The sequence below is a fragment of the Schistocerca cancellata genome, chromosome 3, assembly GCF_023864275.1.
Source record: "Schistocerca cancellata isolate TAMUIC-IGC-003103 chromosome 3, iqSchCanc2.1, whole genome shotgun sequence".
Classification (NCBI taxonomy): domain Eukaryota; kingdom Metazoa; phylum Arthropoda; class Insecta; order Orthoptera; family Acrididae; genus Schistocerca; species Schistocerca cancellata.
In genome coordinates, this window is record NC_064628.1 from 547,753,909 (window position 1) to 547,772,109 (window position 18,201).

The 18,201-nt window shown below is 41.4% G+C and overlaps 1 protein-coding gene across 6 annotated transcripts in view; it reads left to right on the forward strand.

Annotated features, from left to right (window-relative positions):
- LOC126175387 (mucin-5AC) overlaps window positions 1-18,201 on the forward strand; it is a 182,522-nt gene that overhangs the window by 69,539 nt on the left and 94,782 nt on the right. The gene's annotated exons all lie outside the window — the stretch shown is intronic.

Consider the following 18,201-nt stretch of genomic DNA (forward strand, 5'->3'; position numbering starts at 1 on the left):
ATGAGTGTTTATTCAAACAGACGTCAAGTGGTTGCATTGATGTCATTCCATCTGGAATTACCGCCAAATCCGTTTTGCTTTCCTGTAATTTTCGTTGCACTGCAGGTGTTGTATGGCCTGCGTACTTATCTCCTACCAACAGACTGCGTAAACCAAGCATTGCGCCAGGACAAAGGTTCCACACACACCTAATCCATTCCAGCACCATGTCCTCCGAAAACCACCCAGTTTTGTTTGCTCGTACAATTACAGTTTTTGGAAATACATCCGATTTCAGTAAAGACTTTCTCCTGAAAACTATGAATGGGGCTTATGTGCGCGCTACTGCCGCTTACAATAAAAAAACGAGAGGAATTGTCTCATTAGCAAAACAATGGCAAGAGACTGCTATTTGTTGTTACTTGCACTGCTGCTTTCTTTGATAATGATCAATGACAACCAAATAATAGACTGCGTATGATAGATGTTCTGAATGAGAGTTTAGCGAAAAATTTTCTCCGTTTGAAAATTTTTGCAGATGCCTCTTATGTTACATTCTGCACAGAAATTAGAGTCATCTTAGATTTAAAAATCTAGTCAGTTGCCGTGTGCTTCATTTCTGACTGTATCACTATTCAGCGTAAAAATAATACTAATATAAACATGACATGACATGATATGATACGTGTATTCTTCCGCGTTTGCTGTTGTCTCGCTCTAGTTTCGTAGTTTATTAGGCAGACAGGATTTAAATGAGATAGCAACAAACCCGAAAGAATACATGGAATAATGTTGACATTCATATTTTTCTTATGGTGAAGAGAGTACTGCATGTGATTCACGATTCATAAAAGTTCTCACTAGCAACCGTCTCTTGTCACAGGTAGGAAAAAAAATTCAGAACGTAGAGTTGGCCATTTTGACATACATCCCAAAGAGTCTTGCCAGTCGGATTTTCGTAGTAGATATTTGGTGATGACTTGAAATGCATGGTGTGTTGTTGTTGTTGTTGTTGTTGTTGTTGTCTTCAGTCCGTAGTCGGGTTTGCTGCAGTGCTCAACGCTTTTCTATCCTGTTGAATGCAGAGCAGCAACACTTATAAAATAAGAATGAAAATAAATTAGAAATTAAATGCTGAATCACTCGATTCTTTGTTGCTCATTTTTTCATACGGAGCATCGTCCTCCATACCATCTAGTGCAATGGATATTGAACATTTTTTTAATTGTTTGTTGCACAGTCTGCTTTGGAACATACTTCCATGCATCATAAATCCACTGGCACACTTGCGACAAACTCGGGCTTTTTCATGTCCTGTTGGTGTCAGCAGTCTGTCGCTTTTCGAAAGCCAATCTGTGTACATGCGTATAAGCTTGTCCTTAAATGGTTTATTCAAACAAACGTCAAGTGGTTGCAGAATTGATGTATGAATGGGGCTAATTTATGTCACTCTGCTGCGCAAGCAATCATGATGGAGATCCACTGTTTTTCACCCCCTTGATGTAAGGACACTTATGTCTTTCTTTCCTTTGGCGTCAACCATATAATTTGACGGCATGTCAAAATATACGCGAGTTTGGTCAGCATTTCCTGTCTGACCAAGAAGGTATTGCTTTTCTGTGCGCCACCTAATTATGAAGCGTTGAAATTCCATAAGTTTTTCTTCATAATTTTTCGGCAGCTTCTGTGCAACTGAAGTTCGCCTCCGAAGTGAAAAATCCCAGCGCTTCATAAACAGATCAATCCAGCTGCGACTACCCTTAAAATTTTATATTTTTTGTTCTCTTGCAATTTCATGTACCTTAATTTTTAAAATTTCGACATTCACAGGCAGGAATTTTTGATGCTGTTCCTTAACAAATTCATTTAAAATCACTTCTAGTGCATGATAGCGGCCACACTTTGGCCCACTAAATGCTTTCCTGCTACCTGAACATTCAAATAACTTGTCTCGCGCTAAATATGGTTCGCGCTAAATATAGTTCGACAAAGCTGTCACAATGATCACAACAATCACGAAACTGCCAATTCGCAGTAGAGACAGTTTGGCAATGGTTGCGATTGGTCACAATATCTTATTCAAATGTAGCTAGCTACTCCCATCAGCCACCATGCCCAGTAGAGCTTGGCAGCAGCAGAAGATACAGTACGAATTGTTCCAACTTTGACATGTTTACCAGTTCAGATACTCTGAGTGGAGCACTGTTGTGAAAATAAACTGAACCACGTAATGTTTGAAACACTACTTAACAACCAACATCACACCAGCGTCGTTTTCTGTCGGTTTTTTCTTCATGGACATTTATTCATAGTATGTAAATTGGGGGAAAATTATAAATATGTTTACGCAAAATCAGGTGCAGATTAACATTGTGGACATGGTAAAGGTGCACAGTGGTAGCCTCCTGACTAGGCAGGGATCGCACTGTTGGTGCCAAGCTGAAAACTCCACATGTATGTCAAGGAGTATGTGCCCATTGTGACTGGAGCATAGGGACTGTAAGCAACAGATTACTTGCCAGGTAGCCATTGCGGAGGCTGGGTGGCACCCGTTGGGGCAGTCCTTGTTTGGAATGGGTGGCACCATGGCGGATAAGGCTACACATGAAGTGGATGAAGTTACCTCCTCCTGGTGGTCATACGGCATCCAGCAGTCTCTGTGAAAGGACAGTTCTCAACTTTTTGCAGAGAGATATGACCCTAATATGTTCCCTTCCCTGGCTACGCTGTGGGAGGAACATAGAGCTAAGTGGCAAGCAGAAAAATACTCGCACTCTGTAATTTGTGGAGAACTTAGAAGACAGGTTTGAGGAAGTTGCAGCTATCTCCAAAATGAAGACGGTGTCCATTTTGATCAAAACAGCATCCCCTGCCGTCACAGGCACTACTTGCTTGTAACAAGCCAGGTGACCCACCAGTGACTACCACTCCCCAAACAGTATTCATATGGTTCAGGGCATTATTTTGCACAGAGACCTGCTGTAACAATCTGATGATGATGTGCGTGCCAGCTTTGAGTGATGGGTGTACACTTTGCCTCTTGGGTGCATAGACGCCCAAAGGACAAAACAGTCACTACCAGTGCCTTCATATTGGCCTTTGAGGGTGATTCATTGCGTGAATAGGTAAAGATGATGTGATGTGAAACCATATGTCCTCCTCCCCTCCCCTATGCTGTGCTTTAAGTGTCTGAAATTTGGGTCTATGTCTTAGCATTGCAGCACTAGCCCCGTCTGTAGGGATTGTGGACAAGAACAGCATGCAAATGCTCCTATTGTCCCCCCCCCTCCCCCAATCTTTGTCAGCTATGGAAAGCACCATTCTACATGCTCACCAGATTGCATGATTTTCCAGATTGAGAAGAAGACAGGACTCTGAACAAACTTACTTACCAAGAGGGCAGAAAGAAGTAGGAACGGCAGCACCCAGCATTTACAACAATGTCACAAGCTACAGTCATAACGACGTCGCCTACTTTGGTGACAGTACTACTGCCTGTTACATCTCCTACAGTGGGCTCCCGGGGCCACTTAACCATGCCTGCCCTCCAATGTGAACATCTCGTAGCTGTCTTCTTTAACCTGAAAATGACTTATGACAACAAATGTTGACACCTCATCCTTGCTATCTTACACAAATGGGTCTCCAGGGTCCACTTTTATCCATAACTTCCAATTGCACCATGTGTTCCAGGTTTGCATTGGTGCTTCTCATTGTACCCTCTCTCTCCCCACCATATTCAAGAGAATGGGTGGGGTCTCTCCCGTTCTAGTAGCCGTCAATGATCTAGCAGCAGCTATGGGGTCCTCAATATCACCCTCCCTGCATGCTGATGACTTTTGTCTTTACCATTGCACCTGTAGTGTTGGTGTCACTGAATGTCAACTGCAAGGTGCCACATGAAAATCACAGGCATGGTGCCTCTTCCATGACTTTTGGTTTTAACTGCCAAGACTCTCATCCTGCACTTCTGTCAATGATGTACCATTCATCCACAACCAGAACTGTACCTTGACAAACAACTACTCAATGTGGTGGAGACTTATCGCTTTTTAGGACTGGTCTTTGATTCTTGGTCCATGTGGATTCCCCATTTTTGCCAGCTTAATTGAAAGTGCTGGCTGCACCTTAATTCACTTCACTGTCTGAGCAATACCAGCTGGGGTGCAGATCGCACTACCCTTCCCCATTTTTACAAAGCCCTTATACAGTCCCGTCTTGATTATGGGAGTCTGGCATATGGTTCGGCATCGCCCTCAGCATTGTGGATAATGGATCTGATATGCCACTGTTGGTTTCGACTTGCAACATGAGCCTTTCAAGCTAGCCCTGTCAACAGCTTACTTGTGGAGGGTGGGGTCCCTCCATTGCAGATCAGGTGCTAGCAACAGCTTGTCGTTTATGCTACCCACATTCACAACTCCCCTAAGCATCCAAACTACGATCTCCTCTTTCTAAACACAGAAATCCATCTCATGCAAAGGTAGCCCAAATCAGGGATTATGATCGCAGTCCGTGTCCAGTCCCTCTTCTCTGAACTCCAGTTGTCTCTCTTCCATCTCTCCTCTGGGCCCACATACATGCTCCTCAGTGGTGCATCCCTTTGCCACAGTCTCATCTTGACCTATCACAAGGTACAAAAGACTTCGTCTCTCGTGAGGCCCTCCACCATCAATTTTTATATATCCTTGACTCATCCCAAGGTTTGGAAATGGTCTATACTGATGGCTCGATGGTTGCTGGTCATATGAGCTTTGCTTATACTTATGTGGGATATACTGAACTGCATTCCTTGCCAGATGGCTGTAGTGTTTTCACTGCAGAGTTAGTAGCCATCTCTCAGGCTCTTGAGCATATCCTCTCTAGCACCAGTGGGTTCTTTCTCATCTGGAGCAACTCCTTGAGTAGTTTGCAAGCTCTTAACCAATGTTATCCTTGCTATCCCTTGGTCATTGCTATCCAAGTGGATGCTTCGTGACAGTCATCTGGACCCTGGGCCACATTGGGATCGTGTGGAATGAACTCGCTGGTAACTTGGCCAAAATCTCTACCAGTAAACCGACTTCAGATTGGTGGTACACTATCGAGTTTTAGAGTCTGGAATATGGAATGGACCACTCTGGCTTCACCAAGCTAGCTGAGGGTGATTAAGGAGACTACCACTGTCCTTTGCCGGCTCTGCGTTGGCCATATGTGCCTTACTCATGGTCATCTCCTCCATCGTGAGGACCCACACCATTGCCGTTGTGGTTCCAATTTGACATTGCTTCACATTTTGGTGGACTGTACTAACCTAGGCACCCTGTGGCTGACTCCTAATCTCCCTGACTTGCTACCTGTGGTGTTAGGAGATGATGCTGCAGTGTTAGGAGAGGGTGCTTCAGTGGCTTGACTTAGTTTTAAGACATATTCATGAAGGGGGCTTTTTACCACTCACTTTAAGGGAGGACCACTTAACCTTATTGGCCTATTGAGTGGTTGGCAGAACACACTGTTGCAGACCAGGCTGCAGTTGTCTGGGCTGGGTGGTCCAGACCAATCCTCACCCTACCTGCCCTTTTAATCTTCTTTCCTCCCTCTCGTGTGGTCTGTTAGACTTGATCTCTTGTCTCTGTTTGCTTGTCTTGCCCTGTCTGTGTTGCTTGTCTTTCCTAGGCAGTTTCTGAGTAGAGAACCTCCGGTAAGTGGCGGGAGCCGGGGGATGTGTGTCCCATCATTGCACTCTGCTCTGAGGGACCTTCTGGCTGCTACCTAGATTGGGCACCTTGCCTGCCTTTCTTCCTCTTGTCTCACTTTCTTCTTTCTTCTTTTTGTCCTGTACCTCACCTTTGTTGATCTTTCGTAGACCTTGAGGTTTTCTTCCTCTAGATTTTGTGTGCTAAGCTACCTCTGATCTACGTTCGTGTAGACCTGTCTGTTCGAGGATAAAGGGACTGATGACATAATAGTTTGGTCGCTGTATTCATCCAACCCACCAACCTTGACGTAGCCTATATGATCATTACATTGCATATCCATACAAAGTGTAACATTCAGATACTTGTATGAGTGTGCTGATTCCAACTGCAACTCATTAGATGTTATTGTCACAGGATACTACATTTTTTTCATTTTGTGAAGTACACAATTTTATTCTTTTGAACATTTAAAGCAAGTTGCCAGTCTTTGCACCACTTTGAAATCTGATCAAGGTCTGACTAAATATTTATGCACCTTCTATGCATTCAGGATCTGATCCAAAATCTCCTCTTTCCCCCTGCAGTCCACAAAAAATAGTGAAAGTAAATGAAAACTTCCACTTCCTCTCTGTTTTTCTCTGTTGTAGTGAATGTCAATTTTTTTATGGGTGCTATATTAATGTTGAAGGAGGGGTTTGTCTTGCTCATGTAACACTCAATGGTGTAACTTCTCCATGCGCATCGCAAATTAATTTCACTGTATTCAGCATTGCCTGCTGTATAATAGTCTAGTTTCTGTTGGCCTTTCGATTTCACTACCTGCATTATCTGCAATATAATCGGTACTACTAGTTCCTGTTTCTTTTAATTTCACTACCTTTAGGTGGGTGGGTTGTTCGTTTTGTTGGTTGGTTGCAGACATGCAAAATATTCTGTTCTTTCCTTCTTTGACAACTCAGGAGTCATTTTCAATATATGTATTGTGATTAAAAAAATCTAGAAATTAAGGTGTATCAAGACACAGTAATCAGCTCAGAAGCTTCAGCATACTTTGTAGTGTCAAGTCAAAATCACCTGCAACACAACTGAGCATTCACAACTCATTCAGGTGAAATGGCTTTTTAAAGAAACATTATTAACTGGTCGAAGTTACCGGTACTGCATATCTGGATGTACAGTGATAAAATTGAAGCCATGAATATAGCTATATATCTGTGACTGTGATTCTTGTGTTGACATAAAGATGCATTCATATAAAATTTCTGTATTGCAGACCTGTCACCAATTTCTGGACACTCAGTACCAAAACTTAGGCCCTTGTCACGGGATAGCTTGTTCTTTTATATTCACTTCTTGAAAAATATTGCTTGTAAGGACTCCTGTTTTTTCAGAATACCATTAGTTGCGCCTTAGTAATTTCTCAGCCATTCACTCTGTCTTTCTACAATAAATATGTTTTTCTTGATGTCAAGGCTGTTGTTTGTAGGTTTGTGTGACTGTGTGGTGAGGTGCCTGATATCAACATGACACCGCCTATTCAGGTAGCTTACCAAAGCTTGTTGAGAGTAGAATCCTAATGTGCTGCCAAAAAAACTACCACCACGGGCTTTGTTTGATGTGTGTATCTACTATGTCAACTTTTAGCCATGTCTTCCGATAATGCGTGTATCCAGAATTCTGTTCAGAATTCTGTAGCAAATGTGACACTGCTGAATCTTGTGTTACATAGTCCTGTGTTTCTGGAAATGATAAGTTAATGTGAAAAACGCCAATTTGCAGATCCCCTTACACGTTGCTGGCTGAGGCAGTTAAAGTAAAAGGGCATATACATCAAATAGGACCATTCGTAGTGAAACACTGAAGTGTTCAAACCAACCTTCAAATTGTGGATGGGTTTAAGTAATTGGACAGCATGTGATTACTGTGAAACAAAAGTTAGAGTGTTTTATCATTGAATAAGGGAATTTTCAATATTGTCTCCATTAAAGTTAGTTAGAAAAATAATATTAGTTATTTAGTCTAAACAGTGTGCAAAATGATAGGAGGTAACTTAACCATCAAGTTTGCGGATAAAATTATTCCTCTTTTACATGATTTAGTTACAGCCACAGTTCTAGTGAACTGTATCATATACATTGGAGTCTACTTATACACACATCAAAAAAAGTTTTGCATCACTCCTGAAGCTGACGTTGACTGTGGATGTTGTATCACAGACACAGTCCCTTTGACTGTTCAGAGATGTCACTAAACCCACCCAAAGATGTAAACAACCATGCATGAGCAGCGCCTATTAGACGGAGTGGGTTTGACAGCTGATCAGTTCCAGTCATTCCACCAGGAAGGAGGTACACAGCTCGTGTTGTCTCTAGTTCAACCATGCCTAGACGGTCAAAACCGCATTTCAATCGTGTCCGCATTGTTACTTTGTGCCAGGACGGGCTCTCAACTAGGGAAGTGTCCAGGTGTCTCTGAGTGAACCAAAGCGATGTTCGGATGTGGAGGAGATACAGAGAGACAGGAGCAATTGATGACATGCCTCGCTCAGGCCGCCCAAGGGCTACACTGCAGTGGATGGCTGCTACATACGGATTATGGCTTGGAGGAACCCTGACAGCAATGCCACCGTGTTGAATTATGCTTTTCGTGCAGCCACAGGATGTTGTGTTAAGACTCAAACTGTGCGCAGTAGGCTGCATGGTGCGCGTTGTCACTCCTGACGTCCATGGCAAGGTCCATCTTTGCGACCACAACATGTCGAATGGATCGCTCAGGAATGGCATCACATTCTCTTCAACAATGAGTGTCACATATGCCTTCAACCAGACGTCGGAGACATGTTTGGAGGCAAACCAGTCAGGCTGAACGCCTTAGGCACACTTTGCAGTGAGGTAGAGGTTACCTGGTGTTTTGGGGTGGCGTTATGCGGGGCCGACGTACGCCACTGGTGGTCATGGAAGCCACCGTAATGCTTTACTATACGTGAATCCATCCTCCAACCGATAGTACAACCATATCAGCAGCGTATTGGCGAGGCATTCATCTTCATGGATGAGAATTCGTGCCCCCATCGTGCACATCTTGTGAATGACTTCCTTCAGGATAACAACATCGCTCGACTAGAGTGGCCAGCATGTTCTCCAGACATAAACACTAGAGCATCCGTGGAATAGATTGAAAAGGGCTGTTTATAGACGACGTGACCTACCAATCACTCTGAGGGTTCTACGCCAAATCGCCGTTGAGGAGTGAGACAATCTGGACCAAAAGTGCCTTGATGAACTTATGGATAGTATGCCACGATGAATACAATTATGCATCCATCAATGTAAGAGGACGTGCTACTAGGTATTAGAGGTACCGCTGTGTACAGCAATCTAGACCACCACCTCTGAAGGTCTTGCTGTATGGTGGCACAACATGCAATGTGTGGTTTTCATGAGCAGTAAAAAGGACGGAAATGCTGTTTATTTTGATCTCTATTCCAATTTTCTGTACAGGTTCCCGAACTCTCGGAACCGAGGTGATGCAAAACTTTTTTTGGTGTGTGCATCAAATTGTAAAAAAATCTTAAGTATTCAATACAAGTATAATGTTTTGTGACTCTTCTTTAGTTTGTAGAGGTCTTTGTTTGCCATTACAAATTTCCCCTTGCAATTGTCCGTATCTACGTCCATTTATTTTTGAAGCTGGTGCCTAATCTTGCCTATTGTGGTTCCAACAATATGAATTAGGATAGATTGCTACTTACCACGCTGAGGAGGCATCTAGTGGCAGACTAGCACATTTAAAAGAAGACTAAGCTGTTGGAGAAAGTCCCGTGTCAGATTTAGAAAAGCATAGACATACATGCTTCAAATCCTACACATGACCACTTTTATAAATCCAGTTATTCTAAACTCTTTCACATGTACATCCATAATTAAGAACTAAACATTGTTGGGTATGTATTCATCTTGTTTTCATCATTAGTAAACTACATGTCCGTGTATTAGGCTTTCTTCCCATTCCATTTGTTTAGGGGGTAAGGAAAGACTGACCACTGTAATTAGTATAACAGTCTTTACAATCCCTACGGAAGCGAAATGTAGGAGGTTGTAGGGTATGTCTGGAGTTCTCAGTTGATGAGCATTTTTTCAAAAGTTGATAAATACTGAGTTGTTCAAAATTTAGATTTGTATAATTACAAACCAACCTTATTGCCATGCACAACCTACTGAAACGATTTTGTCCAAAGCTGATATTTGCTGTTTGATAGAGTGTTGAAAATTACAAGCTTTCGCGAAACTCTATAGTTCCTGTCAGGCAGTCTAAAGAGAAGTCGATAATTAAAACTGATTTATTTCTGAGAGACCCGAAGTGAGAAAAAAAAAGTAGGATGTCATTTTAAATAGTGATAAAGTGTGTGTTTTCTGCAAAAATGTACACAAGCACTTGCCATCAGAACAAGTAGTAGAAATAAATTAGTAGTTTACACAACTTTAACTTCTGCTTATTGCACAGTACTAGCCAGGAAGAAGAAACATCAAGAAAGAAGCAAAAAGCTGTTTTCATAAAGTACAATATAAGGAAAAAAGATGGCCAGACAGTAACTGTATCTTCTGCAACATTTCAAGCAACATCAGGGATGTCCAAAGACAGACACTTAAAAGGAATAAGATCTGGGGGAAAAGGATCAATTAATGACAAACCACAAGTTGCACAAACTTTGTGCAAAAAATTTCTGTGCAATAATGGAGGAAAACCCAAATGTAGTTAAAGTGGAGTGTAACCCTGCTTTTACATTCCCGTAATTAACATTTTCCCGCTGTTTACAACATTTTTTATTGTTCCTGTCAAATTTCGTGTGTTCACAATGTTAATTCACAACCGATTTTCTGTGGACATATTTACAATTTTTCCACAATTTATGCATCATGAAATAATGTCTGCCAAGAAAAGAACTGACGTAATTGATGTTACGTTATGCAGGACGTCCAGTAATGTTGACATTTGTTATGTGGTTAAGTTTCTTGACACCAGGGCACTCTACTCAGCTTCGGTAAACAGGTAAAAGTCGAAACAAGTCACCCTTTATCTTGTGCCTCTTCCAAGTGCTACTCACCATGGTGGCTGACGGGAGTAATTACACTCATTGGAATAAAAGTATTATGACCAATAACTACCATTTCCAAACTGTCTACTGTGCACACATAGCTTTGTGATTGTTGTGGTCATCTTATTTGCATTATTCAAACAATATTTAGTGTATTTAGCCATTTGGACACTTGTAGTGCTAGCTGAGGCAGTTGCTGACTTTGGGCCAAATGTCTTTGATTAAACAGACCACCAGTTACATATTTTTTCATGCTTATATAATAGAGGGAAACATTCCACGTGGGAAAAATATATCTAAAAACAAAGATTTTGAGACTTACCAAACAAAAGCGCTGGCAGGTCGACAGACACACAAACAAACACAAACATACACACAAAATTCAAGCTTTCACAACAAACAGTTGCTTCATCAGGAAAGAGGGAAGGAGAGGGAAAGACGAAAGGATGTGGGTTTTAAGGGAGAGGGTAAGGAGTCATTCCAATCCCGGGAGCGGAAAGACTTACCTCAGAGGGAAAAAAGGACAGGTATACACTCGCGCACACACACACACACACACACACACACACACACACATCCATTCGCACATACACAGACACAGGCCTTTATCTGCTTGTGTCTGTGTATGCGCGGATGGATATGTGTGTGTGTGTGTGTGCGCGAGTGTATACCTGTCCTTTCTTCCCTCTGAGGTAAGTCTTTCCACTCCCGGGATTGGAATGACTCCTTACCCTCTCCCTTAAAACCCACATCCTTTCGTCTTTCCCTCTCCTTCCCTCTTTCCTGATGAAGCAACTGTTTGTTGCGAAAGCTTGAATTTTGTGTGCATGTTTGTGTTTGTTTGTGTGTCTATCGACCTGCCAGCGCTTTTGTTTGGTAAGTCTCAAAATCTTTGTTTTTTCATGCTTAGCAACACTTGTTCGGAAAATTAATATCTTGTTGTTAAGTGCGTATATTTACATACGTATTTTTTGTGATGTTTCACAAACAAGCAATGTGAATGATGTTTGCTTGTGGGTGGTTTCTTGCATAATTGAGGAGGCACAATACCTCATAACCTCAAGAAGATGATTACAGTGTAAGAGACATAGAACAACATACATGCAAACACCACGCATAACTGTTGCAATGTGTCATTATTTATGTAATGAATGACAGATGCAGTCTTTCCAAAAAAATTATTGTACTGTATTGAATTAAGTCACACTTTTCTACTTACCAGTTTCAATTACATTGGCGGTTGTTCTGATAAATTATTAGGTGGTAAACAAGTCACTTAACAAGTATTTTGATGCCTATTATGTACATGTATCTTGCATAAAGTGTGTAAATGCAAGCGGGATCTTATACGTAACTTTTAATGCTTAAAACATTGTTTCCCACATTTTACGCCATTTTTTTCTAGTCCCTTGAAAAGTGTAAAAGCAGGGTTTCACTGCGCGCTTTGATATACAACAGAATCGGCCAATACCAAAACTATCCGTAGCTGAAGTATACTCTTTTAGACAGATTTGGCTATACAATTTCTGCATTATGATTCATTTCTGAGTATAGACAAAGAAAGGGACTGCTTTCTTTATTTGGCTTTGTACAGGAGGATTGAAAGGACACAACCAAGTAGCATCCGCTCTATTGAATTTTCTCAGAAACCTTGAGATGTCCCAACCAGAAAATGGTCCAAATGATCTTTTTTCCGTCTTGACTCCTGTACCAGTTAAAATAAAAAGATAGTAATGATGTGCACACTAATGACCTTCATGAAAGAAAGCAGAAAATTTAATATGGTGGTGCACTATTTTCCTATTTGTGATCACATCTATAATTGTGACTGTTTGGTAGGTTAGATTAAGACTGCCAGAAAAAGGAAGATACATTTTCAATGGCTCAATGCTGTATAGTGTTGGAAGAACATAGCATCGTTAAGATACTAAATAAAGATCGGGAAGCAAAGGATCTCAAGTCCAGTGCACTAAGAGTCCTTTGATCTAACATGACTTTCAAAATAGGTGTTTAGTGAGTGATTATATATGAAAAGTCTAAGAATAAAATATTGTTTCAGTATTGGACATTTAATAATGCACTGTAGAGTTTGAGGTACGGAAATCCAGAACTGCCCCCTGTAAGTGAGAAAAACTGTGTCCATCTTGAAAGGGGAGAAATTGGTCAGCAAGGAAGAGAAAAAGGATGCCTTAAAATTTTTGAGGCATTTTAACATACCAGAAGGAGTGGAAGAGTTTTATAAGTGCACAGTAGATTTGGAAGTGCTCAGTAGATTCCCAGTATAACATTGTTGTAGCCAGTATTTTATGTTGTATATCAATAGTATTTGTTACAATTTTGCTTATCAAACATTTATGCGAAAATGGGTAGTAAAGTGCTACATTGTTGCACATTACTGCATTTCTACACAAAATGAACAGTGAAGTTGCTTTCTTTGTAGTTAATGTTAAGGATAAAAAAGAAAAAAAAATTTTTTTGTGCGTATTAGCATACTTTTAACTTCCATCTTTGCATTTATGGACTTTTGAAAAAACTAGGAGACTTTGTCCCTCTATTGGGAAATAAACAATGAAAATTTTAGAGAAGTCAAACACAGACGAAATTCGCGTAATTAGTATTTTGGTAGGAGACTGAAAAATTGCATTTCCCCATAAATGATTTTTTGCCTTTACCGAGTTCTGAAAAAATGCTCTTCAGTTATTACTGGTTCTTAATATCTTGTAAGTAGACTTTCATGAGATAGTTGGTACACTGATTAGCCAGAACATTATGATCACCTACCTAATAGCCGGTATGTCCACCTGTGGCGTGGAAAGCAGCGGTGATGTATTGTGTCATGGAAGCAGTGATGCTGGAGGGAGCTGGCGGCACCACATCTACATACACAAGTCACCTAATTCTGGTAAATTCCGGGGAGGGGGGATACGAGGTCTGATGCCATGTTTAATCACATTCCAGATGGGGATACGAGCTCTGATGCCATGTTTAATCACATTCCAGATATGTTTGATCACATTTAGATCTGGCGAGTTGGAGGGCCAGCACACCAATTGAAACTCACCACTGATCCTCGAACTACTCCATCACATTCCTGGCTTTGTGACGTGGCACATTATCTTGTTGAAAAGTACCACTGCCGTCGGGAAACGTGATAGTTATGAATAGGTGTACATGATCTGCAACTGATGTAAGATACTTCTTGACTGTCGCGGTGCCTTGCATCAGCTCCACTGGACCCAAGGATGCACAAGTGGGTATTCCCCAGAGCATAATGGAGTCACGCAAGCTTGTCCCTGTTCTGCAGTACAGTTGTCAAGGAATTGTTCCCATGGAAGACAATGGATTCACACCCTCTCATCAGCATGATTGGGAAGGTATCAGGATCCATCAGATGATGCAATGCTCTGCCACTGTGCCAATGTCCAGTGATGATGCTCATGTGCCCATTTAAGTCATAGTTGCCAATATCGTGATGTTAATGTTGGCATAGGCATGGTTTGTCAGCTGTGGAGGCCCATAGAAGTGTTTGGTACACTGTGTTCAAACACACTTGTACTCTGCCCAACATTAAAGTCTGATGATGTTAGCTCCGCCACATTTCGCCACCAGCCGTGTTCACCAGTCTGCCCACCCTACGATGTCCAGTGTCTGAAATGAGAGGTGGCCACCCAACCCCATGACGTCTAGACATAGTTTCACCTTAATTTCACCAAGTGTTGAAGACACACACCACAGCACTCCTTGAACATGTGCCAAGTTGTGCAGTTTCCGAAATGTTCGTGCCAAGCCTCCTGGCCGTCACAACCTGCCCTCGGTCAAACTCGGATAGGTAGCGCATCCTTGCCAGTCTGCACACGAACAGCATACTCACTGATATTTCTTGCACCATGCATGCATCTAACTAGCCTTCATTCCTTGCTAGGTGATGCTGCTATCATCTGGACAGGTTTATATTGATAGAAGGTCAATGGTCGTAATGTTCTGGCTCATCAGTTGTGTGTGCCTTTGAGCATCTTTCGTTTCATGTTTTCAGCATCTTCGCGACACTTTCCCATGTGTCAAATAAACCTTGGCCATCTTTTTCTGTGTTCAATATCACTGTTACTCATATTTGGTAATGATTCTACAGACTTGAGTAATATTATGATTGTATTACCATTTCTGCATATGACCAGTTGTCATGACTGTGTATTTGCTGTATATTCAATGTTGATAAACACTAGAGGACGGAAGTTTGGCATCACAGACTTACTTATAAGGTTCCATGACTGAATATCCCAATAAGAGTGAACAGTTTCACTACTTCCCACAGACCACCCATATCATACTCTGATTAATATCCAAACAGTATAGCATTTATACACTTATGGGAAAAATATCATAATGCCAAACAATAATTATTGTAGAGTAATGAAATTTTGAAATACATTTGACTGGGTAACATGTGTTAAGTGGTTAACATTGCAAGATCACAGGATAATGTAAGTGCAAAAGAAGCCATTGTAAATATGAAATGCTGGTACATTAATAACTGAGGTAACAGCCAGAAGGTTGAGTGCCCGAGGTTAGAGTTCTCCCTTGGGCATGGATGTATGTGTTGTTCTTAGTATAAGTTAGTTTAAGCAGTTTGGTCCCTTAGGAAATCACACACGCTTAAACACACACAAGCATGTGTTGTGTTGTACAGGTTCCGGCTGTCAGTTTGTGGGATGGAGTTCCATGTCTGTTGCACTTGGTTGGTCAATACTGGGACGGTTAATGCTGTTTGTAAAATACTGGGACGGTTAATGCTGTTTGTAAATTATGCTGGAGTTAGTCGTCTGATGACGTCTCATATGTGCTTGATTGGACAGATCTGGTGATCGAGCAGGCTAAGTCAACATGTTGATAGGCTGTAGAACTTGTTGGGTTACACCAGCGGTATGTGAATGCATTGTCCTGATGGAAAACAACCTCTGGAATGCTGTTCTTGAGTGACAGCACAACAGGTTGAATCACCAGATTGATGTAAAAATTTACAGTCAGGATATGTGGGATAATCATGAGTGCTCTTGCAGAATACTTGGGATAATCATGAGTGCTCCTGCTATCATACGAAATCACACCCCAGACCATAACTACAGATGCAGGCCGAATGTGTCTAGTATGCAGACCAGTTGGTTGCAGGTCCTCAACAGCCCCCCTCCTAACCAACACACAGCCATCACTGGCACTGAGGCAGAACCAGCTCTCTCAGAAAACACAATAGACCTCCACCCTGACCTCCAGTGAGTTCTCACTTTGACACCATTGAAGTAAAAAATGGCAGTGGTTTGGGGTCAGTGGAAAGCATGCTACAGGGTTTCTGACTATGAGCTATCCTTGAAGTAACTGATTTGTAACAGTTCATTGTGTCATGGTGGTGTCAACTGCTGGTCAAATTGCTGCCGCAGATGCAGTACAATGCACCAGAGCCATATGCTGCGCAGATGCAGTACAATGCACCAGAGCCATATGCTGAACACAGTGGTCTTCCCCCTTGATAGTGCCAGTGGCTGTCCAGACCCTGGTCTTCATGTGACCGTGCATTCTCATGAACCATGCCAGTAGTCATGTACAGTGGCTACATTTCTGCCAAGCCTTTCTGCAGTATCACAGAAGGAACATCCAGCTTCTCGTAGCCCTGTTATGCAATCTCACTCAAAATTGGTGAGGTGTTGATTGTAGCATCTTCATTGCCTTAACCTTTTAACTGCTCTGGACGTGTTAACGCGCGCGCCTTTGTACCTGTCCTTGCGTGCTCTGAACATGTTTACACGTGCCACCAGTCCTTCTACCAGGTACTCTGAACGTGTCCAGAGCAGTTAAAGGGTTAAAGCCATTCTTGACTAACATCAACTCACCACAACCAGTTTCAAAGGTAACTTAAGTGTTACGACCACTACAGTGCGTATGAAAGCAAACCTGATTTGCTTCATAGCTGTGGCGCTACCAGCACCACTCCTATGCGTCGGGCGAGAAATTTTAAGAGGCATCATCTTTTGGATGCAGAAATATGTCTACCAACTTTAGTTTGTCACACAACTCATTCTTATTGTTGTGATTTTTTTTTTTTTTTCTGCCAGTGTATTTTGCTAGGTTGGCTTGACTACCCTACTGTCTCAATGCAGGGGCAAAGGGAGAAAGCATTTCATCTCGTCTCATTCTCCTGTGTGTGTGTGTGTGGGGGGGGGGGCAAGCATGGTCATATGAGTAATTTTTATTGTGCATCAAAAGCACATGGAATGAGACAATTGACAGACTATTTGATAAAATTAATCTTCACAAAGAATTATGTTGTGCCACCTTTTCACTAGTAAACGAGAACAATTATTCCAGAAAGGGTGAATCTGCATCGAGGTAAAATAATATATACCAAGGTCTTTTAATATCACACAGTTTCTGCCAGTGATGAAGTGATTTCTGCACTATTATGAAATAGATATAATCTTTCTTGGCTGCTCCAACAAAAAACAAAATTATTGATTCCTTCTTTAATGCAGACTCCATCTTTGACTTTTGAAGGCTTTGTTTTCATCATCCATGGTATACACGGCCCTTGTTCAAGATACAGAGTCATTCAAAGATGATTTGTTATTCACATCCATATGATGGTTATAAATAAGTGGTCTGAATGAGGAAGCCCTCTTATTTAGAAGTTGTTACTGGAAGTGTTGTGTGATGTTGCAAGGCCAGTCCCAAATGTGTCACCATCACTAGGCACACAGTAAGCAGTAGTGTCATGTATGGTACTGTAACCTGTGTATATGTGACAGATGCATTACATTTAGCTTTTGTATGTATTATCCCTTTTTACACACACATTCCATTTAAGAAACATGGAATGAGCTGCTGTGTGCTGAGTAATAAACAATTCTTTTAAGTAATGCTGTATTGTGTGTTTTCTGTTAAATAGCATTACACCACAGTCTAAGGCATATTTTTGTTCTTAATATTTTACCTCCTTATACTGGAAACATAATTAGAGGCTATACAGGCACTGATAGTGGTTACAAACTGATGTTGTGTCCAGCATTTGGAGCTAAAAATGTTAGGTACAGAAACATGCCTGAGACCCTGCCACTGGGCACCCATGTAACAGAAATCACTAAGGATCCAAATACCAGCTGTGAAAGCCTGGAGTGTAGTGATATAGTGTTCTATCAAAAAATTAAATTTTGTGTGTTAGTACTGCAGAAAATTGCAGTCCTTGCACACTGCAACTTCTAATGCACTCTTAATATTCAGAAGATGGAAACTTTGACTGCTCTCTTTATAGTTCTTGTTGGCCATTCAGCTGAAATTTGGCATAGTATACCTTTTTGGACTTAGTTCATGTGATCAGATTTTGGTCTTATCGGCTTCATTGTTTTGTTTTCATTCTGGAAAAAAATGTCATCTAATGTTGATAACGTGTAGGATAGATTCTTC